This window comes from Phalangium opilio, unplaced genomic scaffold (assembly GCF_054372755.1).
Source record: "Phalangium opilio isolate 3A_F unplaced genomic scaffold, DU_Popi_V2 ptg000082l_1, whole genome shotgun sequence".
In the NCBI taxonomy this organism is placed as follows: Eukaryota; Metazoa; Arthropoda; class Arachnida; order Opiliones; family Phalangiidae; genus Phalangium; species Phalangium opilio.
In genome coordinates, this window is record NW_028324189.1 from 15,947,000 (window position 1) to 15,971,751 (window position 24,752).

The 24,752-nt window shown below is 38.6% G+C and overlaps 2 pseudogenes; both read left to right on the plus strand.

Moving 5' to 3' along the window:
* Window positions 1-24,393: 24,393 nt before the first annotated feature.
* Window positions 24,394-24,496, plus strand: LOC149652618 (5S ribosomal RNA; annotated as a pseudogene).
* A 120-nt stretch (window positions 24,497-24,616) lies between these two features.
* Window positions 24,617-24,735, plus strand: LOC149652619 (5S ribosomal RNA; annotated as a pseudogene).
* Window positions 24,736-24,752: the final 17 nt, after the last annotated feature.

Sequence of the window (24,752 nt, forward strand, 5' to 3'; positions counted from 1 at the left end):
TACGTGAACAAACAAACCCCTCCATAGAAAATGCATTAGACTATACTTTGCAGGCTCGTAACTCTGTTTCTACTGGAGATACGGGGATGTCCTTTGAGTATGTTATAGACCAATTTGTCCCCCATCTAATTATACTAAAAATATTGAGCTACGACAAACAGGGGCCGAGTAATTAAGCTAAACGTAAACAAACAACCCGTCCATAGGAAATGCATTAGACTATATTTTGCAGGCCCATAACTCTGTGTCTACTAGAGATACGGGGATGTCCTTAGGATATGATATAGTCCAAATTGTCCCCCATCTAACCATACTAAAAACATTGAGCTACGACAAACAGGGGCCGAGATATTAAGCAAAATGTTCGTTAACTTTGGTATCGTCTCACTTATTTTTATTATGTTACTTATGATTTTTGCACTAAACTTTGGAGGCTCATAACTCTTGTTCTACAAGAGATACTGGGATCTCCTTTGGATATGTTATAGTACTCTTTGCTCCCCATACAAGGATACTTTAAACTTGAGGCTACCTCAATATCGTCGTCAACTTATTTTTTGTCTCACTTATTGTTAGAAGGTTACTTTTGATTTTTGAAAATAAACTTTGCAGGCTCGTAACTCTGGTTCTACCAGAGATACGGGGATGTAAATAATGTGACCTTGACACAAATGTTCGGATAATTATAAAGGTCTTTGCATGTTCCAAGCAAAAAAAAAACTTCGCGGTTTCGAACCTGTGGCCTTCCGAGAGTGAGGCGGATGCGATAACCGCTACACTAAAGATATGTTATTATTTTTAATCGAAAGAACAGCGTCAAGTAATTAAGCAATACGTTAACAAACAAACCCCTCCATAGAAAATGCATTAGACTATAGTTTGCAGGCTCGTAACTCTGTTTCTACTGGAGATACGGGGATGTCCTTTGAGTATGTTATAGTCCAATTTGTCCCCCATCTAACCATACTAAAAACATTGAGCTACGACAAACAGGGGCCTAGTAATTAAGCTAAACGTAAACAAACAACCCGTCCATAGGAAATGCATTAGACTATACTTTGCAGGCCCATAACTCTGTCTATACTAGAGATACGGGGATGTCCTTAGGATATTTTATAGTCCAAATATTCCCCCATCTAACCATACTAAAAACATTGAGCTACGACAAACAGGGGCCGAGATATTAAGCAAAATGTTCGTCAACTTTGGTATCGTCTCACTTATTTTTATTATGTTACTTATGATTTTTGCACTAAACTTTGGCGGCTCATAACTCTTGTTCTACAAGAGATACTGGGATCTCCTTTGGATATGTTATAGTACTCTTTGCTCCCCATACAAGGATACTTTAAACTTGAGGCTACCTCAATATCGTCGTCAACTTACTTTTTGTCTCACTTATTGTTAGAAGGTTACTTTTGATTTTTGAAAATATACTTTGCAGGCTCGTAACTCTGTTTCTACTGGAGATACGGGGATGTCCTTTGAGTATGTTATAGACCAATTTGTCCCCCATCTAGCCATACTAAGAATTAGGGCTACGACAAACAGTAGTCGAGTAATTAAGCTAATCGTAAACAAACAAACCCCTTCATAGGAAATACATTAGACTAAATTCTGGAGGCTCGTAACTCTGGTTCTACCAGAGATACGGGGATGTAAATAATGTGACCTTGACACAAATGTTCGGATAATTATAAAGGTCTTTGCATGTTCCAAGCAAAAAAAAAAACTTCGCGGTTTCGAACCTGTGGCCTTCCGAGAGTGAGGCGGATGCGATAACCGCTACACTAAAGATATGTGATTATTTTTAATCGAAAGAACAGCGTCAAGTAATTAAGCAATACGTTAACAAACAAACCCCTCCATAGAAAATGCATTAGACTATACTTTGCAGGCTCGTAACTCTGTTTCTACTGGAGATACGGGGATGTCCTTTGAGTATGTTATAGTCCAATTTGTCCCCCATCTAACCATACTAAAAACATTGAGCTACGACAAACAGTAGTCGAGTAATTAAGCTAATCGTAAACAAACCAACCCCTCCATAGGAAATGCATTAGACTATACTTTGCAGGCCCATAACTCTGTGTCTACTAGAGAAACGGGGATGTCATTAGGATATGTTATAGTCCAAATTGTCCCCCATCTAACCATACTAAAAACTTTGGGCTACGACAAACAGGGGCCGAGTACTTAAGCAAATGTTAACGAAACAAACCCCCTCCATAGGAAATGCATTAGACTATATTTTGCAGGCTCGTAACTCTGTTTCTACTGGAGATACGGGGATGTAAATAATGTGACCTTGACACAAATGTTCGGATAATTATAAAAAAAACTTCGCGGTTTCGAACCTGTGGCCTTCCGGGAGTGAGGCGGATGCGATAACCGCTACACTAAAGATATGTTATTATTTTTAATCGAAAGAACAGCGTCAAGTAATTAAGCAATACGTTAACAAACAAACCCCTCCATAGAAAATGCATTAGACTATACTTTGCAGGCTCGTAACTCTGTTTCTACTGGAGATACGTTGATGTCCTTTGAGTATGTTATAGTCCAATTTGTCCCCCATCTAACCATACTAAAAACATTGAGCTACGACAAACAGTAGTCGAGTAATTAAGCTAATCGTAAACAAACAAACCCCTCCATAGGAAATGCATTAGACTATACTTTGCAGGCCCATAACTCTGTGTCTACTAGAGATACGGGGATGTCATTAGGATATGTTATAGTCCAAATTGTCCCCCCTCTAACCATACTAAAAATTTTGGGCTACGACAAACAGGGGCCGAGTACTTAAGCAAAACGTAACGAAACAAACCCCCTCCATAGGAAATGCATTAGACTATATTTTGCAGGCTCGTAACTCTGATTCTACTGGAGATACGGGGATGTAAATAATGTGACCTTGACACAAATGTTCGGATAATTATAAAAAAAACTTCGCGGTTTCGAACCTGTGGCCTTCCGGGAGTGAGGCGGATGCGATAACCGCTACACTAAAGATATGTTATTATTTTTAATCGAAGGAACAGGGTCAAGTAATTAAGCAATACGTGAACAAACAAACCCCTCCATAGAAAATGCATTAGACTATACTTTGCAGGTTCGTAACTCTGTTTCTACTGGAGATACGGGGATGTCCTTTGAGTATGTTATTTTCCAATTTGTCCCCCATCTAACCATACTAAAAACATTGAGCTACGACAAACAGTAGTCGAGTAATTAAGCTAATCGTAAACAAACAAACCCCTCCATAGGAAATGCATTAGACTATACTTTGCAGGCCCATAACTCTGTGTCTACTAGAGATACGGGGATGTCATTAGGATATGTTATAGTCCAAATTGTCCCCCCTCTAACCATACTAAAAACTTTGGGCTACGACAAACAGGGGCCGAGTACTTAAGCAAAACGTAACGAAACAAACCCCCTCCATAGGAAATGCATTAGACTATATTTTGCAGGCTCGTAACTCTGTTTCTACTGGAGATACGGGGATGTAAATAATGTGACCTTGACACAAATGTTCGGATAATTATAAAAAAAACTTCGCGGTTTCGAACCTGTGGCCTTCCGGGAGTGAGGCGGATGCGATAACCGCTACACTAAAGATATGTTATTATTTTTAATCGAAGGAACAGGGTCAAGTAATTAAGCAATACGTGAACAAACAAACCCCTCCATAGAAAATGCATTAGACTATACTTTGCAGGCTCGTAACTCTGTTTCTACTGGAGATACGGGGATGTCCTTTGAGTATGTTATTTTCCAATTTGTTCCCCATCTAACCATACTAAAAACATTGAGCTACGACAAACAGGGGCCGAGTAATTAAGCTAAACGTAAACAAACAACCCGTCCATAGGAAATGCATTAGACTATACTTTGCAGGCCCATAACTCTGTGTCTACTAGAGATACCGGGATGTCCTTAGGATATGTTATAGTCCAATTTGTCCTTCATCTAACCATACTAAAAACATTGAGCTACGACAAACAGGGGCCGAGCAATTAAGCTAAACGTAAACAAACAACCCGTTCATAGGAAATGCAGTAGACTATATTTTGCAGGCCCATAACTCTGTGTCTACTAGAGATACGGGGATGTCCTTAGGATACTTTATAGTCCAAATTGTCCCCCATCTAACCATACTAAAAACATTGAGCTACGACAAACAAGGGCCGAGATATTAAGCAAAATGTTCGTCAACTTTGGTATCGTCTCACTTATTTTTATTATGTTACTTATGATTTTTGCACGAAACTTTGGAGGCTCATAACTCTTGTTCTACAAGAGATACTGGGATCTCCTTTGGATATGTTATAGTACTCTTTGCTCCCCATACAAGGATACTTTATACTTGAGGCTACCGCAATATCGTCGTCAACTTACTTTTTGACTCACTTATTGTTAGAAGGTTACTTTTGATTTTTGAAAATAAACTTTGCAGGCTCGTAACTCTGTTTCTACTGGAGATACGGGGATGTCCTTTGAGTATGTTATAGACCAATTTGTCCCCCATCTAGCCATACTATGAATTAGGGCTACGACAAACAGTAGTCGAGTAATTAAGCTAATTGTAAACAAACAAACCCCTCCATAGGAAATACATTAGACTAAATTCTCGAGGCTCGTAACTCTGGTTCTACCAGAGATACGGGGATGTAAATAATGTGACCTTGACACAAATGTTCGGATAATTATAAAGGTCTTTGCATGTTCCAAGCAAAAAAAAAATTCGCGGTTTCGAACCTGTGGCCTTCCGGGAGTGAGGCGGATGCGATAACCGCTACACTAAAGATATGTTATTATTTTTAATCGAAAGAACAGGTTCAAGTAATTAAGCAATACGTGAACAAACAAACCCCTCCATAGAAAATGCATTAGACTATACTTTGCAGGCTCGTAACTCTGTTTCTACTGGAGATACGGGGATGTCCTTTGAGTATGTTATAGTCCAATTTGTCCTTCATCTAACCATACTAAAAACATTGAGCTACGACAAACAATAGTCGAGTAATTAAGCTAATCGTAGACAAACAAACCCCTCCATAGGAAATACATTAGACTGAATTCTGGAGGCTCGTAACTCTGGTTCTACCAGAGATACGGGGATGTAAATAATGTGACCTTGACACAAATGTTCGGATAATTATAAAAAAAAACTTCGCGGTTTCGAACCTGTGGCCTTCCGGGAGTGAGGCGGATGCGATAACCGCTACACTAAAGATATGCTATTATTTTTAATCGAAAGAACAGGGTCAAGTAATTAAGCAATACGTGAACAAACAAACCCCTCCATAGAAAATGCATTAGACTATTTTTTGCAGGCCCATAACTCTGTGTCTACTAGAGATACGGATATGTCCTTGGGATATGTTATAGTCCAAATTGTCCTTCTTCTAACCATACTAAAAACTTTGGGCTACGACAAACAGGGGCCGAGTACTTAAGCAAAACGTAAAGAAACAAACCCCCTCCATAGGAAATGAGTTAGACTATATTTTGCAGGCTCGTAACTCTGTATCCACTGGAGATACGGGGATGTCCTTTGAGTATGTTATAGTACAATTTGTCCCCCATCTAACCATACTAAAAACATTGAGCTACGACAAACAGGGGCCGAGTAATTAAGCTAAACGTAAACAAACAACCCGTCCATAGGAAATGCATTAGACTATACTTTGCAGGCCCATAACTCTGTGTCTACTAGAGATACCGGGATGTCCTTAGGATATGTTATAGTCCACATTGTCCCCCATCTAACCATACTAAAAACATTGAGCTACGACAAACAAGGGCCGAGATATTAAGCAAAATGTTCGTCAACTTTGGTATCGTCTCACTTATTTTTATTATGTTACTTATGATTTTTGCACGAAACTTTGGAGGCTCATAACTCTTGTTCTACAAGAGATACTGGGATCTCCTTTGGATATGTTATAGTACTCTTTGCTCCCCATACAAGGATACTTTAAACTTGAGGCTACCTCAATATCGTCGTCAACTTATTTTTTGTCTCACTTATTGTTAGAAGGTTACTTTTGATTTTTGAAAATAAACTTTACAGGCTCGTAACTCTGTTTCTACTGGAGATACGGGGATGTCCTTTGAGTATGTTATAGACCAATTTGTCCCCCATCTAGCCATACTAAGAATTAGGGCTTCGACAAACAGTAGTCGAGTAATTAAGCTAATCGTAAACAAACAAACCCCTCCATAGGAAATACATTAGACTAAATTCTGGAGGCTGGTAACTCTGGTTCTACCAGAGATACGGGGATGTAAATAATGTGACCTTGACACAAATGTTCGGATAATTATAAAAAAAACTTCGCGGTTTCGAACCTGTGGCCTTCCGGGAGTGAGGCGGATGCGATAACCGCTACACTAAAGATATGTTATTATTTTTAATCGAAAGAACAGGGTCAAGTAATTACGCAATACGTGAACAAACAAACCCCTCCATAGAAAATGCATTAGACTATACTTTGCAGGCTCGTAACTCTGTTTCTACTGGAGATACGGGGATGTCCTTTGAGTATGTTATAGTCCAATTTGTCCCCCATCTAACCATACTAAAAACTTTGGGCTTCGACAAACAGGGGCCGAGTACTTAAGCAAAACGTAACGAAACAAACCCCCTCCATAGGAAATGCATTACACTATACTTTGCAGGCTCGTAACTCTGTTTCTACTGGAGATACGGGGATGTCCTTTGAGTATGTTATAGACCAATTTGTCCCCCATCTAATTATACTAAAAATATTGAGCTACGACAAACAGGGGCCGAGTAATTAAGCTAAACGTAAACAAACAACCCGTCCATAGGAAATGCATTAGACTATATTTTGCAGGCCCATAACTCTGTGTCTACTAGAGATACGGGGATGTCCTTAGGAAATGTTATAGTCCAAATTGTCCTTCATCTAACCATACTAAAAACATAGAGCTACGACAAACAAGGGCCGAGATATTAAGCAAAATGTTCGTCAACTTTGGTATCGTCTCACTTATTTTTATTATGTTACTTATGATTTTTGCACTAAACTTTGGAGGCTCATAACTCGCTCCCCATACAAGGATACTTTAAACTTGAGGCTACCTCAATATCGTCGTCAACTTATTTTTTGTCTCACTTATTGTTAGAAGGTTACTTTTGATTTTTGAAAATAAACTTTGCAGGCTCGTAACTCTGGTTCTACCAGAGATACGGGGATGTAAATAATGTGACCTTGACACAAATGTTCGGATAATTATAAAGGTCTTTGCATGTTCCAAGCAAAAAAAAAACCTCCCCGGTTTCGAACCTGTGGCCTTCCGAGAGTGAGGCGGATGCGATAACCGCTACACTAAAGATATGTTATTATTTTTAATCGAAAGAACAGCGTCAAGTAATTAAGCAATACGTTAACAAACAAACCCCTCCATAGAAAATGCATTAGACTATACTTTGCAGGCTCGTAACTCTGTTTCTACTGGAGATACGGGGATGTCCTTTGAGTATGTTATAGTCCAATTTGTCCCCCATCTAACCATACTAAAAACATTGAGCTACGACAAACAGTAGTCGAGTAATTAAGCTAATCGTAAACAAACAAACCCCTCCATAGGAAATGCATTAGACTATACTTTGCAGGCCCATAACTCTGTGTCTACTAGAGATACGGGGATGTCATTAGGATATGTTATAGTCCAAATTGTCCCCCATCTAACCATACTAAAAACTTTGGGCTACGACAAACAGGGGCCGAGTACTTAAGCAAAACGTAACGAAACAAACCCCCTCCATAGGAAATGAATTAGACTATATTTTGCAGGCTCGTAACTCTGTTTCTACTGGAGATACGGGGATGTCCTTTGAGTATGTTTTTGTCCAATTTGTCCCCCATCTAACCATACTAAAAACATTGAGCTACGACAAACAGGGGCCGAGATATTAAGCAAAATGTTCGTCAACTTTGGTATCGTCTCACTTATTTTTATTATGTTACTTATGATTTTTGCACTAAACTTTGGCGGCTCATAACTCTTGTTCTACAAGAGATACTGGGATCTCCTTTGGATATGTTATAGTACTCTTTGCTCCCCATACAAGGATACTTTAAACTTGAGGCTACCTCAATATCGTCGTCAACTTACTTTTTGTCTCACTTATTGTTAGAAGGTTACTTTTGATTTTTGAAAATATACTTTGCAGGCTCGTAACTCTGTTTCTACTGGAGATACGGGGATGTCCTTTGAGTATGTTATAGACCAATTTGTCCCCCATCTAGCCATACTAAGAATTAGGGCTACGACAAACAGTAGTCGAGTAATTAAGCTAATCGTAAACAAACAAACCCCTTCATAGGAAATACATTAGACTAAATTCTGGAGGCTCGTAACTCTGGTTCTACCAGAGATACGGGGATGTAAATAATGTGACCTTGACACAAATGTTCGGATAATTATAAAGGTCTTTGCATGTTCCAAGCAAAAAAAAAAAACTTCGCGGTTTCGAACCTGTGGCCTTCCGAGAGTGAGGCGGATGCGATAACCGCTACACTAAAGACATGTGATTATTTTTAATCGAAAGAACAGCGTCAAGTAATTAAGCAATACGTTAACAAACAAACCCCTCCATAGAAAATGCATTAGACTATACTTTGCAGGCTCGTAACTCTGTTTCTACTGGAGATACGGGGATGTCCTTTGAGTATGTTATAGTCCAATTTGTCCCCCATCTAACCATACTAAAAACATTGAGCTACGACAAACAGTAGTCGAGTAATTAAGCTAATCGTAAACAAACCAACCCCTCCATAGGAAATGCATTAGACTATACTTTGCAGGCCCATAACTCTGTGTCTACTAGAGAAACGGGGATGTCATTAGGATATGTTATAGTCCAAATTGTCCCCCATCTAACCATACTAAAAACTTTGGGCTACGACAAACAGGGGCCGAGTACTTAAGCAAAACGTAACGAAACAAACCCCCTCCATAGGAAATGCATTAGACTATATTTTGCAGGCTCGTAACTCTGTTTCTACTGGAGATACGGGGATGTAAATAATGTGACCTTGACACAAATGTTCGGATAATTATAAAAAAAACTTCGCGGTTTCGAACCTGTGGCCTTCCGGGAGTGAGGCGGATGCGATAACCGCTACACTAAAGATATGTTATTATTTTTAATCGAAAGAACAGCGTCAAGTAATTAAGCAATACGTTAACAAACAAACCCCTCCATAGAAAATGCATTAGACTATACTTTGCAGGCTCGTAACTCTGTTTCTACTGGAGATACGGGGATGTCCTTTGAGTATGTTATAGTCCAATTTGTCCCCCATCTAACCATACTAAAAACATTGAGCTACGACAAACAGTAGTCGAGTAATTAAGCTAATCGTAAACAAACAAACCCCTCCATAGGAAATGCATTAGACTATACTTTGCAGGCCCATAACTCTGTGTCTACTAGAGATACGGGGATGTCATTAGGATATGTTATAGTCCAAATTGTCCCCCCTCTAACCATACTAAAAACTTTGGGCTACGACAAACAGGGGCCGAGTACTTAAGCAAAACGTAACGAAACAAACCCCCTCCATAGGAAATGCATTAGACTATATTTTGCAGGCTCGTAACTCTGTTTCTACTGGAGATACGGGGATGTAAATAATGTGACCTTGACACAAATGTTCGGATAATTATAAAAAAAACTTCGCGGTTTCGAACCTGTGGCCTTCCGGGAGTGAGGCGGATGCGATAACCGCTACACTAAAGATATGTTATTATTTTTAATCGAAGGAACAGGGTCAAGTAATTAAGCAATACGTGAACAAACAAACCCCTCCATAGAAAATGCATTAGACTATACTTTGCAGGTTCGTAACTCTGTTTCTACTGGAGATACGGGGATGTCCTTTGAGTATGTTATTTTCCAATTTGTCCCCCATCTAACCATACTAAAAACATTGAGCTACGACAAACAGTAGTCGAGTAATTAAGCTAATCGTAAACAAACAAACCCCTCCATAGGAAATGCATTAGACTATACTTTGCAGGCCCATAACTCTGTGTCTACTAGAGATACGGGGATGTCATTAGGATATGTTATAGTCCAAATTGTCCCCCCTCTAACCATACTAAAAACTTTGGGCTACGACAAACAGGGGCCGAGTACTTAAGCAAAACGTAACGAAACAAACCCCCTCCATAGGAAATGCATTAGACTATATTTTGCAGGCTCGTAACTCTGTTTCTACTGGAGATACGGGGATGTAAATAATGTGACCTTGACACAAATGTTCGGATAATTATAAAAAAAACTTCGCGGTTTCGAACCTGTGGCCTTCCGGGAGTGAGGCGGATGCGATAACCGCTACACTAAAGATATGTTATTATTTTTAATCGAAGGAACAGGGTCAAGTAATTAAGCAATACGTGAACAAACAAACCCCTCCATAGAAAATGCATTAGACTATACTTTGCAGGCTCGTAACTCTGTTTCTACTGGAGATACGGGGATGTCCTTTGAGTATGTTATTTTCCAATTTGTCCCCCATCTAACCATACTAAAAACATTGAGCTACGACAAACAGTAGTCGAGTAATTAAGCAAAATGTTCGTCAACTTTGGTATCGTCTCACTTATTTTTATTATGTTACTTATGATTTTTGCACTAAACTTTGGAGGCTCATAACTCTTGTTCTACAAGAGATACTGGGATCTCCTTTGGATATGTTATAGTACTCTTTGCTCCCCATACAAGGATACTTTAAACTTGAGGCTACCTCAATATCGTCGTCAACTTACTTTTTGTCTCACTTATTGTTAGAAGGTTACTTTTGATTTTTGAAAATATACTTTGCAGGCTCGTAACTCTGTCTCTACTGGAGATACGGGGATGTCCTTTGAGTATGTTATAGACCAATTTGTCCCCCATCTAGCCATACTAAGAATTAGGGCTACGACAAACAGTAGTCGAGTAATTAAGCTAATCGTAAACAAACAAACCCCTTCATAGGAAATACATTAGACTAAATTCTGGAGGCTCGTAACTCTGGTTCTACCAGAGATACGGAGATGTAAATAATGTGACCTTGACACAAATGTTCGGATAATTATAAAGGTCTTTGCATGTTCCAAGCAAAAAAAAACTTCGCGGTTTCGAACCTGTGGCCTTCCGGGAGTGAGGCGGATGCGATAACCGCTACACTAAAGATATGTTATTATTTTTAATCGAAAGAACAGGGTCAAGTATCTAAGCAATACGTGAACAAACAAACCCCTCCATTGAAAATGCATTAGACTATAATTTGCAGGCTCGTAACTCTGTTTCCACTGGAGATACGGGGACGTCCTTTGAGTATGTTATAGTCCAATTTGTCCCCCATCTAACCATACTAAAAACATTGAGCTACGACAAACAGTAGTCGAGTAATTAAGCTAATCGTAAACAAACAAACCCCTCCATAGGAAATGCATTAGACTATACTTTGCAGGCCCATAACTCTGTGTCTACTAGAGATACGGGGATGTCATTAGGATATGTTATAGTCCAAATTGTCCCCCCTCTAACCATACTAAAAACTTTGGGCTACGACAAACAGGGGCCGAGTACTTAAGCAAAACGTAACGAAACAAACCCCCTCCATAGGAAATGCATTAGACTATATTTTGCAGGCTCGTAACTCTGTTTCTACTGGAGATACGGGGATGTAAATAATGTGACCTTGACACAAATGTTCGGATAATTATAAAAAAAACTTCGCGGTTTCGAACCTGTGGCCTTCCGGGAGTGAGGCGGATGCGATAACCGCTACACTAAAGATATGTTATTATTTTTAATCGAAGGAACAGGGTCAAGTAATTAAGCAATACGTGAACAAACAAACCCCTCCATAGAAAATGCATTAGACTATACTTTGCAGGCTCGTAACTCTGTTTCTACTGAAGATACGGGGATGTCCTTTGAGTATGTTATTTTCCAATTTGTCCCCCATCTAACCATACTAAAAACATTGAGTTACGACAAACAATAGTCGAGTAATTAAGCAAAATGTTCGTCAACTTTGGTATCGTCTCACTTATTTTTATTATGTTACTTATGATTTTTGCACTAAACTTTGGAGGCTCATAACTCTTGTTCTACAAGAGATACTGGGATCTCCTTTGGATTTGTTATAGTACTCTTTGCTCCCCATACAAGGATACTTTAAAATTGAGGCTACCTCAATATCGTCGTCAACTTACTTTTTGTCTCACTTATTGTTAGAAGGTTACTTTTGATTTTTGAAAATATACTTTGCAGGCTCGTAACTCTGTCTCTACTGGAGATACGGGGATGTCCTTTGAGTATGTTATAGACCAATTTGTCCCCCATCTAGCCATACTAAGAATTAGGGCTACGACAAACAGTAGTCGAGTAATTAAGCTAATCGTAAACAAACAAACCCCTTCATAGGAAATACATTAGACTAAATTCTGGAGGCTCGTAACTCTGGTTCTACCAGAGATACGGGGATGTAAATAATGTGACCTTGACACAAATGTTCGGATAATTATAAAGGTCTTTGCATGTTCCAAGCAAAAAAAAACTTCGCGGTTTCGAACCTGTGGCCTTCCGGGAGTGAGGCGGATGCGATAACCGCTACACTAAAGATATGTTATTATTTTTAATCGAAAGAACAGGGTCAAGTAACTAAGCAATACGTGAACAAACAAACCCCTCCATTGAAAATGCATTAGACTATAATTTGCAGGCTCGTAACTCTGTTTCCACTGGAGATACGGGGACGTCCTTTGAGTATGTTATAGTCCAATTTGTCCCCCATCTAACCATACTAAAAACATTGAGCTACGACAAACAGTAGTCGAGTAATTAAGCTAATCGTAAACAAACAAACCCCTCCATAGGAAATGCATTAGACTATACTTTGCAGGCCCATAACTCTGTGTCTACTAGAGATACGGGGATGTCATTAGGATATGTTATAGTCCAAATTGTCCCCCATCTAACCATTATAAAAACTTTGGGCTACGACAAACAGGGGCCGAGTACTTAAGCAAAACGTAACGAAACAAACCCCCTCCATAGGAAATGCATTAGACTATATTTTGCAGGCTCGTAACTCTGTTTCTACTGGAGATACGGGGATGTAAATAATGTGACCTTGACACAAATGTTCGGATAATTATAAAAAAAACTTCGCGGTTTCGAACCTGTGGCCTTCCGGGAGTGAGGCGGATGCGATAACCGCTACACTAAAGATATGTTATTATTTTTAATCGAAAGAACAGGGTCAAGTAATTAAGCAATACGTGAACAAACAAACCCCTCCATAGAAAATGCATTAGACTATACTTTGCAGGCTCGTAACTCTGTTTCTACTGGAGATACGGGGATGTCCTTTGAGTATGATATAGTCCAATTTGTCCCCCATCTAACCATACTAAAAACATTGAGCTACGACAAACAGTAGTCGAGTAATTAAGCAAAATGTTCGTCAACTTAGGTATCGTCTCACTTATTTTTATTATGTTACTTATGATTTTTGCATTAAACTTTGGAGGCTCATAACTCTTGTTCTACAAGAGATACTGGGATCTCCTTTGGATATTTTATAGTACTCTTTGCTCCCCATACAAGGATACTTTAAACTTGAGGCTACCTCAATATCGTCGTCAACTTACTTTTTGTCTCACTTATTTTTAGAAGGTTACTTTTGATTTTTGAAAATAAACTTTGCAGGCTCGTAACTCTGTTTCTACTGGAGATACGGGGATGTCCTTTGAGTATGTTATAGTCCAATTTGTCCCCCATCTAACCATACTAAAAACATTGAGCTACGAAAAACAGTAGTCGAGTAATTAAGCTAATCGTAAACAAACCAACCCCTCCATAGGAAATGCATTAGACTATACTTTGCAGGCCCATAACTCTGTGTCTACTAGAGATACGGGGATGTCATTAGGATATGTTATAGTCCAAATTGTCCCCCCTCTAACCATACTAAAAACTTTGGGCTACGACAAACAGGGGCCGAGTACTTAAGCAAAACGTAACGAAACAAACCCCCTCCATAGGAAATGCATTAGACTATATTTTGCAGGCTCGTAACTCTGTTTCTACTGGAGATACGGGGATGTAAATAATGTGACCTTGACACAAATGTTCGGATAATTATAAAAAAAACTTCGCGGTTTCGAACCTGTGGCCTTCCGGGAGTGAGGCGGATGCGATAACCGCTACACTAAAGATATGTTATTATTTTTAATCGAAAGAACAGCGTCAAGTAATTAAGCAATACGTTAACAAACAAACCCCTCCATAGAAAATGCATTAGACTATACTTTGCAGGCTCGTAACTCTGTTTCTACTGGAGATACGGGGATGACCTTTGAGTATGTTATAGTCCAATTTGTCCCCCATCTAACCATACTAAAAACATTGAGCTACGACAAACAGTAGTCGAGTAATTAAGCTAATCGTAAACAAACAAACCCCTCCATAGGAAATGCATTAGACTATACTTTGCAGGCCCATAACTCTGTGTCTACTAGAGATACGGGGATGTCATTAGGATATGTTATAGTCCAAATTGTCCCCCCTCTAACCATACTAAAAACTTTGGGCTACGACAAACAGGGGCCGAGTACTTAAGCAAAACGTAACGAAACAAACCCCCTCCATAGGAAATGCATTAGACTATATTTTGCAGGCTAGTAACTCTGTTTCTACTGGAGATACGGGGATGTAAATAATGTGACCTTGACACAAATGTTCGGATAATTATAAAAAAAACTTCGCGGTTTCGAACCTGTGGCCTTCCGGGAGTGAGGCGGATGCGATAACCGCTACACTAAAGATATGTTATTATTTTTAATCGAAAGAACAGCGTCAAGTAATTAAGCAATACGTTAACAAACAAACCCCTCCATAGAAAATGCATTAGACTATACTTTGCAGGCTCGTAACTCTGTTTCTACTGGAGATACGGGGATGACCTTTGAGTATGTTATAGTCCAATTTGTCCCCCATCTAACCATACTAAAAACATTGAGCTACGACAAACAGTAGTCGAGTAATTAAGCTAATCGTAAACAAACAAACCCCTCCATAGGAAATGCATTAGACTATACTTTGCAGGCCCATAACTCTGTGTCTACTAGAGATACGGGGATGTCATTAGGATATGTTATAGTCCAAATTGTCCCCCCTCTAACCATACTAAAAACTTTGGGCTACGACAAACAGGGGCCGAGTACTTAAGCAAAACGTAACGAAACAAACCCCCTCCATAGGAAATGCATTAGACTATATTTTGCAGGCTCGTAACTCTGTTTCTACTGGAGATACGGGGATGTAAATAATGTGACCTTGACACAAATGTTCGGATAATTATAAAAAAAAACTTCGCGGTTTCGAACCTGTGGCCTTCCGGGAGTGAGGCGGATGCGATAACCGCTACACTAAAGATATGTTATTATTTTTAATCGAAAGAACAGCGTCAAGTAATTAAGCAATACGTTAACAAACAAACCCCTCCATAGAAAATGCATTAGACTATACTTTGCAGGCTCGTAACTCTGTTTCTACTGGAGATACGGGGATGTCCTTTGAGTATGTTATAGTCCAATTTGTCCCCCATCTAACCATACTAAAAACATTGAGCTACGACAAACAGTAGTCGAGTAATTAAGCTAATCGTAAACAAACAAACCCCTCCATAGGAAATGCATTAGACTATACTTTGCAGGCCCATAACTCTGTGTCTACTAGAGATACGGGGATGTCATTAGGATATGTTATAGTCCAAATTGTCCCCCCTCTAACCATACTAAAAACTTTGGGCTACGACAAACAGGGGCCGAGTACTTAAGCAAAACGTAACGAAACAAACCCCCTCCATAGGAAATGCATTAGACTATATTTTGCAGGCTCGTAACTCTGTTTCTACTGGAGATACGGGGATGTAAATAATGTGACCTTGACACAAATGTTCGGATAATTATAAAAAAAACTTCGCGGTTTCGAACCTGTGGCCTTCCGGGAGTGAGGCGGATGCGATAACCGCTACACTAAAGATATGTTATTATTTTTAATCGAAGGAACAGGGTCAAGTAATTAAGCAATACGTGAACAAACAAACCCCTCCATAGAAAATGCATTAGACTATACTTTGCAGGCTCGTAACTCTGTTTCTACTGGAGATACGGGGATGTCCTTTGAGTATGTTATTTTCCAATTTGTCCCCCATCTAACCATACTAAAAACATTGAGCTACGACAAACAGTAGTCGAGTAATTAAGCAAAATGTTCGTCAACTTTGGTATCGTCTCACTTATTTTTATTATGTTACTTATGATTTTTGCACTAAACTTTGGAGGCTCATAACTCTTGTTCTACAAGAGATACTGGGATCTCCTTTGGATATGTTATAGTACTCTTTGCTCCCCATACAAGGATACTTTAAACTTGAGGCTACCTCAATATCGTCGTCAACTTACTTTTTGTCTCACTTATTGTTAGAAGGTTACTTTTGATTTTTGAAAATATACTTTGCAGGCTCGTAACTCTGTCTCTACTGGAGATACGGGGATGTCCTTTGAGTATGTTATAGACCAATTTGTCCCCCATCTAGCCATACTAAGAATTAGGGCTACGACAAACAGTAGTCGAGTAATTAAGCTAATCGTAAACAAACAAACCCCTTCATAGGAAATACATTAGACTAAATTCTGGAGGCTCGTAACTCTGGTTCTACCAGAGATACGGGGATGTAAATAATGTGACCTTGACACAAATGTTCGGATAATTATAAAGGTCTTTGCATGTTCCAAGCAAAAAAAAAAACTTCGCGGTTTCGAACCTGTGGCCTTCCGAGAGTGAGGCGGATGCGATAACCGCTACACTAAAGATATGTGATTATTTTTAATCGAAAGAACAGCGTCAAGTAATTAAGCAATACGTTAACAAACAAACCCCTCCATAGAAAATGCATTAGACTATACTTTGCAGGCTCGTAACTCTGTTTCTACTGGAGATACGGGGATTTCCTTTGAGTATGTTATAGTCCAATTTGTCCCCCATCTAAATATACTAAAAACTTTGGTTTACGACAAACAGGGGCCGAGTACTTAAGCAAAACGTAAAGAAACAAACCCCCTCCATAGGAAATGAGTTAGACTATACTTTGCAGGCTCGTAACTCTGTTTCTACTGGAGATACGGGGATGTCCTTTGAGTATTTTATAGTCCAATTTGTCCTTCATCTAACCATACTAAAAACATTGAGCTACGACAAACAGGGGCCGAGTAATTAAGCTAAACGTAAACAAACAACCCGTCCAAAGGAAATGCATTAGACTATGCTTTGCAGGCCCATAACTCTGTGTCTACTAAAGATAAGGGGATGTCCTTAGGATATGCTATAGTCCAAATTGTCCCCCATCTAACCATACTAAAAATATTGAGCTACGACAAACAAGGGCCAAGATATTAAGCAAAATGTTCGTCAACTTTGGTATCGTCTCACTTATTTTTATTATGTTACTTATGATTTTTGCACTAAACTTTGGAGGCTCATAACTCTTGTTCTACAAGAGATACTGGGATCTCCTTTTGATATGTTATAGTACTCTTTGCTCCCCATAAAAGGATACTTTAAACTTGAGGCTACCTCAATATCGTCGTCATCTTATTTTTTGTCTCACTTATTGTTAGAAGGTTACTTTTGATTTTTGAAAATAAAGTTTGCAGGCTCGTAACTCTGGTTCTACCAGAGATACGGGGATGTAAATAATGTGACCTTGACACAAATGTTCGGATAATTATAAAGGTCTTTGCATGTTCCAAGCAAAAAAAAAAAACTTCGCGGTTTCGAACCTGTGGCCTTCCGGGAGTGAGGCGGATGCGATAAACGCTACACTAAAGATATGTTATTATTTTTAATCGAAAGAACAGGTTCAAGTAATTAAGCAATACATGAACAAACAAACCCCTCCATAGAAAATGCATTAGACTATACTTTGCAGGCTCGTAACTCTGTTTCTACTGTAGATACGGCGAGGTCCTTTGAGTATGTTATATTCCAATTTGTCCCCCATCTAAACATACTAAAAACATTGAGCTACGAAAAACAGGGGCCGAGTAATTAAGCTAAACGTAAACAAACAACCCGTCCAAAGGAAATGCATTAGACTATGCTTTGCAGGCTCATAACTCTGTGTTTACTAGAGATACGGGGATGTCCTTAGGATATGTTATAGTCCATATTGTCCCCCATCTAACTATACTAAAAACATTGAGCTACGACAAACAGGGGCCGAGATATTAAGCAAAATGTTCGTCAACTTTGGTATCGTCTCACTTATTTTTATTATGTTACTTATGATTTTTGCACTAAACTTTGGAGGCTCATAACTCTTGTTCTACAAGAGATACTGGGATCTCCTTTGGATATGTTATAGTACTCTTTGCTCCCCATACAAGGATACTTTAAACTTGAGGCTACCTCAATATCGTCGTCAACTTATTTTTTGTCTCACTTATTGTTAGAAGGTTACTTTTGATTTTTGAAAATAAAGTTTGCAGGCTCGTAACTCTGGTTCTACCAGAGATACGGGGATGTAAATAATGTGACCTTGACACAAATGTTCGGATAATTATAAAGGTCTTTGCATGTTCCAAGCAAAAAAAAAAAAAACTTCGCGGTTTCGAACCTGTGGCCTTCCGGGAGTGAGGCGGATGCGATAACCGTTACACTAAAGATATGTTATTATTTTTAATCGAAAGAACAGGGTCAAGTAATTAAGCAATACGTGAACAAACAAACCCCTCCATAGAAAATGCATTAGACTATACTTTGCAGGCCCATAACTCTGTGTCTACTAGAGATACCGGGATTTCCTTAGGATATGTTATAGTCCAATTTGTCCTTCATCTAAATGATTTACTCCCATTTAACCCAAAGCGTTTCTCCCAATTCCCATATCTCCCAATCCCATTTGACCCAACACTATGTCTTTTCCCCCAATTTCTTTTCTCCCAATTCAGTATAAAACATATGTTAATAAGTTCAAAGAGAATTTTTTTGTTTTATTAACAATGATATGTTTTACATATTCAGTTTAGTTTGAATTTCAATTTTATGATTTATACATATTCAAATGGAGTTTTTCTCCCCGCATCCAGTTTTTTCCTCCTGAATCTTGTATTTTCTGGTTGGTGGTCGAACAGGTTACCCCCCATTTCACCCAATTTAAAACACCCAATTCCCATTTACCCAAACATCATTCAACCCAATTCCCAGTTCTCCTATTCCAATTAACCCAATATTGCATACTCAAAAAGACTCAAATAGAGTAGAATTTGATGGTTTTATTTATTTTTTCATTTCATAAGGGATACACTTACTTGATGTGTATAACCGCTCCAAAGACGAAGAGACGTCCTCCTAACCAAACCAAACTTAACCTAACATAACATAACAGTAATGTTATGGAAAAGGCATATTATTTGAGAAGTCAACGAAGCTAAATGTCAATATTTTGGAAAAGGCGTAACTTTGTTAAATGATTTACAAAATATTACTAACCTAACTAAACCAAACCTAACATATCACAACAGTAATGTTTTGGAAAAGGCATATTATTTGAGAAGTCAACGAAGCTAAACGTCAATATTTTGGAAAAGGCGTAACATTGTTAAATGATTTATAAACTATTACTAACCTAACCAACCCAAACCTAACCTAACATAACAGTAATGTTTTGGAAAAGACATATTATTTGAGAAGTCAATGAAATTAAACATTAATATTTTGGAAAAGGCGTACCATAGTTAAATGAATAATAAATTACGAACTTTCTCGTGGATCCAGCAGAAAAATATAATACATTTAGAATAACACTTCACATTAATTGGTAGGAAAATTATTTAACGTAACCTAACCTAACCTAACCAAACCTAATCAAACCTAACCAAACCTAACCAAACCTAACCAAACCTAACCTAACCTAACCTAACCTAACCTAACCTAACCTAACCAAACCTAACCAAACCTAACCTAACCTAACCTAACCAAACCTAACCAAACCAAACCTAACCAAACCAAACCTAACCTAACCTAACCTAACCTAACCAAACCTAACCAAACCAAACCAAACCTAACCAAACCAAACCTAACCAAACCTAACCAAACCAAACCTAACCAAACCTAACCAAAACAAACCTAACCAAACCTAACCTAACCTAACCTAACCTATTCGCATTAAAAATAATCAAAGTCGTTTTGAAAGCAACCCTTTGCAGCATAAAATATTAGACGAAACCATTAGATTGGGAGAAATGAGAATTGAATAGTTTGGGATAAAAATTCCGATTGGGAAATATAAGATTGGGAGAACTGGGAATCGGAAAGTTTGGGATAAAAATGTATTTTGGGAAAGACAGAATTGGGAGAAATGGGACCATACCATCTAAATATACTAAAAACTTTGGTTTACGACAAACAGGGGCCGAGTACTTAAGCAAAACGTAAAGAAACAAACCCCCTCCATAGGAAATGAGTTAGACTATACTTTGCAGGCTCGTAACTCTGTTTCTACTGGAGATACGGGGATGTCCTTTGAGCGTTTTATAGTCCAATTTGTCCTTCATCTAACCATACTAAAAACATTGAGCTACGACAAACAGGGGCCGAGTAATTAAGCTAAACGTAAACAAACAACCCGTCCAAAGGAAATGCATTAGACTATGCTTTGCAGGCCCATAACTCTGTGTTTACTAGAGATACGGGGATGTCCTTATGATATGTTATAGTCCAAATTGTCCCCCATCTAACCATACTAAAAACATTGAGCTAAGACAAACAGGGGCCGAGATATTAAACAAAATGTTCGTCAACTTTGGTATCGTCTCACTTATTTTTATTATGTGATTTTTGCACTAAACTTTGGAGGCTCATAACTCTTGTTCTACAATAGATACTGGGATCTCCTTTGGATATGTTATAGTACTCTTTGCTCCCCATACAAGGATACTTTAAACTTGAGGCTACCTCAATATCGTCGTCAACTTATTTTTGTCTCACTTATTGTTAGAAGGTTACTTTTGATTTTTGAAAATAAAGTTTGCAGGCTCGTAACTCTGGTTCTACCAGAGATACGGGGATGTAAATAATGTGACCTTGACACAAATGTTCGGATAATTATAAAGGTCTTTGCATGTTCCAAGCAAAAAAAAAAAACTTCGCGGTTTCGAACCTGTGGCCTTCCGGGAGTGAGGCGGATGCGATAACCGTTACACTAAAGATATGTTATTATTTTTAATCGAAAGAACAGGGTCAAGTAATTAAGCAATACGTGAACAAACAAACCCCTCCATAGAAAATGCATTAGACTATACTTTGCAGGCCCATAACTCTGTTTCTACTGTAGATACGGCGAGGTCCTTTGAGTATGTTATATTCCAATTTGTCCCCCATCTAACCATACTAAAAACATTGAGCTACGAAAAACAGGGGCCGAGTAATTAAGCTAAACGTAAACAAACAACCCGTCCAAAGGAAATGCATTAGACTATGCTTTGCAGGCCCATAACTCTGTGTTTACTAGAGATACGGGGATGTCCTTATGATATGTTATAGTCCAAATTGTCCCCCATCTAACCATACTAAAAACATTGAGCTAAGACAAACAGGGGCCGAGATATTAAGCAAAATGTTCGTCAACTTTGGTATCGTCTCACATATTTTTATTATGTGATTTTTGCACTAAACTTTGGAGGCTCATAACTCTTGTTCTACAATAGATACTGGGATCTCCTTTGGATATGTTATAGTACTCTTTGCTCCCCATACAAGGATACTTTAAACTTGAGGCTACCTCAATATCGTCGTCAACTTATTTTTTGTCTCACTTATTGTTAGAAGGTTACTTTTGATTTTTGAAAATAAAGTTTGCAGGCTCGTAACTCTGGTTCTACCAGAGATACGGGGATGTAAATAATGTGACCTTGACACAAATGTTCGGATAATTATAAAGGTCTTTGCATGTTCTAAGCAAAAAAAAAAAACTTCGCGGTTTCGAACCTGTGGCCTTCCGGGAGTGAGGCGGATGCGATAACCGTTACACTAAAGATATGTTATTATTTTTAATCGAAAGAACAGGGTCAAGTAATAAGCAATACGTGAACAAACAAACCCCTCCATAGAAAATGCATTAGACTATACTTTGCAGGCCCATAACTCTGTGTCTACTAGAGATACCGGGATTTCCTTAGGATATGTTATAGTCCAATTTGTCCTTCATCTAAATATACTAAAAACTTTGGTTTACGACAAACAGGGGCCGAGTACTTAAGCAAAACGTAAAGAAACAAACCCCCTCCATAGGAAATGAGTTAGACTATACTTTGCAGGCTCGTAACTCTGTTTCTACTGGAGATACGGGGATGTCCTTTGAGTATTTTATAGTCCAATTTGTCCTTCATCTAACCATACTAAAAACATTGAGCTACGACAAACAGGGGCCGAGTAATTAAGCTAAACGTAAACAAACAACCCGTCCAAAGGAAATGCATTAGACTATGCTTTGCAGGCCCATAACTCTGTGTTTACTAGAGATACGGGGATGTCCTTAGGATATGTTATAGTCCAAATTGTCGCCCATCTAACCATACTAAAAACATTGAGCTACGACAAACAGGGGCCGAGATATTAAGTAAAATGTTCGTCAACTTTGGTATCGTCTTACTTATTTTTATTATGTTACTTATGATTTTTGCACTAAACTTTGGAGGCTCATAACTCTTGTTCTACAAGAGATACTGGGATCTCCTTTGGATAGGTTATAGTACTCTTTGCTCCCCATACAAGGATACTTTAAACTTGAGGCTACCTCAATATCGTCGTCAACTTATTTTTTGTCTCACTTATTGTTAGAAGGTTACTTTTGATTTTTGAAAATAAAGTTTGCAGGCTCGTAAATCTGGTTCTACCAGAGATACGGGGATGTAAATAATGTGACCTTGACACAAATGTTCGGATAATTATAAAGGTCTTTGCATGATCCAAGCAAAAAAAAAAACTTCGCGGTTTCGAACCTGTGGCCTTCCGGGAGTGAGGCGGATGCGATAACCGTTACACTAAAGATATGTTATTATTTTTAATCGAAAGAACAGGGTCAAGTAATTAAGCAATACGTGAACAAACAAACCCCTCCATAGAAAATGCATTAGACTATACTTTGCAGGCCCATAACTCTGTGTCTACTAGAGATACCGGGATGTCCTTAGGATATGTTATAGTCCAATTTGTCCTTCATCTAAATATACTAAAAACTTTGGGCTACGACAAACACGGGCCGAGTAATTAAGCTAAACGTAAACAAACAACCCGTCCAAAGGAAATGCATTAGACTATGCTTTGCATACCCATAACTCTGTGTTTACTAGAGATACGGGGATGTCCTTAAGATATGTTATAGTCCAAATTGTCCCCCATCTAACCATACTAAAAACATTGAGCTAAGACAAACAGGGGCCGAGATATTAAGCAAAATGTTCGTCAACTTTGGTATCGTCTCACTTATTTTTATTATGATTTCCTATGGAGGGGTTTGTTTGTTTACGACTAGCTTAATTACTCGACTACTGTTTGTCGTAGCCCTAATTCTTAGTATGGCTAGATGGGGTACAAATTGGTCTATAACATACTCAAACGACATCCCCGTATCTCCAGTAGAAACAGAGTTACGAGCCTGCAAAGTTTATTTTCAAAAATCAAAAGTAACCTTCTAACAATAAGTGAGACAAAAAATAAGTTGACGACGATATTGAGGTAGCCTCAAGTTTAAAGTATCCTTGTATGGGGAGCAAAGAGTACTATAACATATCCAAAGGAGATCCCAGTATCTCTTGTAGAACAAGAGATATGAGCCTCCAAAGTTTAGTGCAAAAATCATAAGTAACATAATAAAAATAAGTGAGACGATACCAAAGTTGACGAACATTTTGCTTAATATCTCGGCCCCTGTTTGTCGTAGCTCAATGTTTTTAGTATGGTTAGATGGGGGACAAATCGGACTATAAAATACTCAAAGGACATCCCCGTATCTCCAGTAGAAACAGAGTTACGAGCCTGCAAAGTATAGTCTAATGCATTTCCTAAGGAGGGGTTGTTTGTTTACGTTTAGCTTAATTACTCGGCCCATGTTTGTCGTAGCTCAATGTTTTTAGTATGGTTAGATGGGGGACAAATTGGACTATAAAATACTCAAAGGACATCCCCGTATCTCCAGTAGAAACAGAGTTACGAGCCTGCAAAGTATAGTCTAACTCATTTCCTATGGAGGGGGTTTGTTTCTTTATTTATTAAATAGCACTCTTGGCAACGGCCATATCACGCTGCAAACACCGGTTCTCGTCCGATCACCGAAGTTAAGCAGCGTCGAGCGCATACAGTACTTGGGAATACTGCGTGCCGTTGGTTTTTCACTTTTGTTTTCTCTTTTAAATTCCACCCGATATGAAAAAGCAAACATATCTTCTTTTTGTTATTGTTTTATAAAGATGAAAGTTAATTAAATTCAAATTATTAACTAGCATTCTCGGCAACGGCCATATCACGCTGAATACACCGGTTCTCGTCCGATAACCGAAGTTAAGCAGCGTCGAGCGCAGTCAGTACTTGGGAGGGAGACCACTTAGGAACACTGCGTGCCGTTGGCTTTTTCACTTTTTTTTCC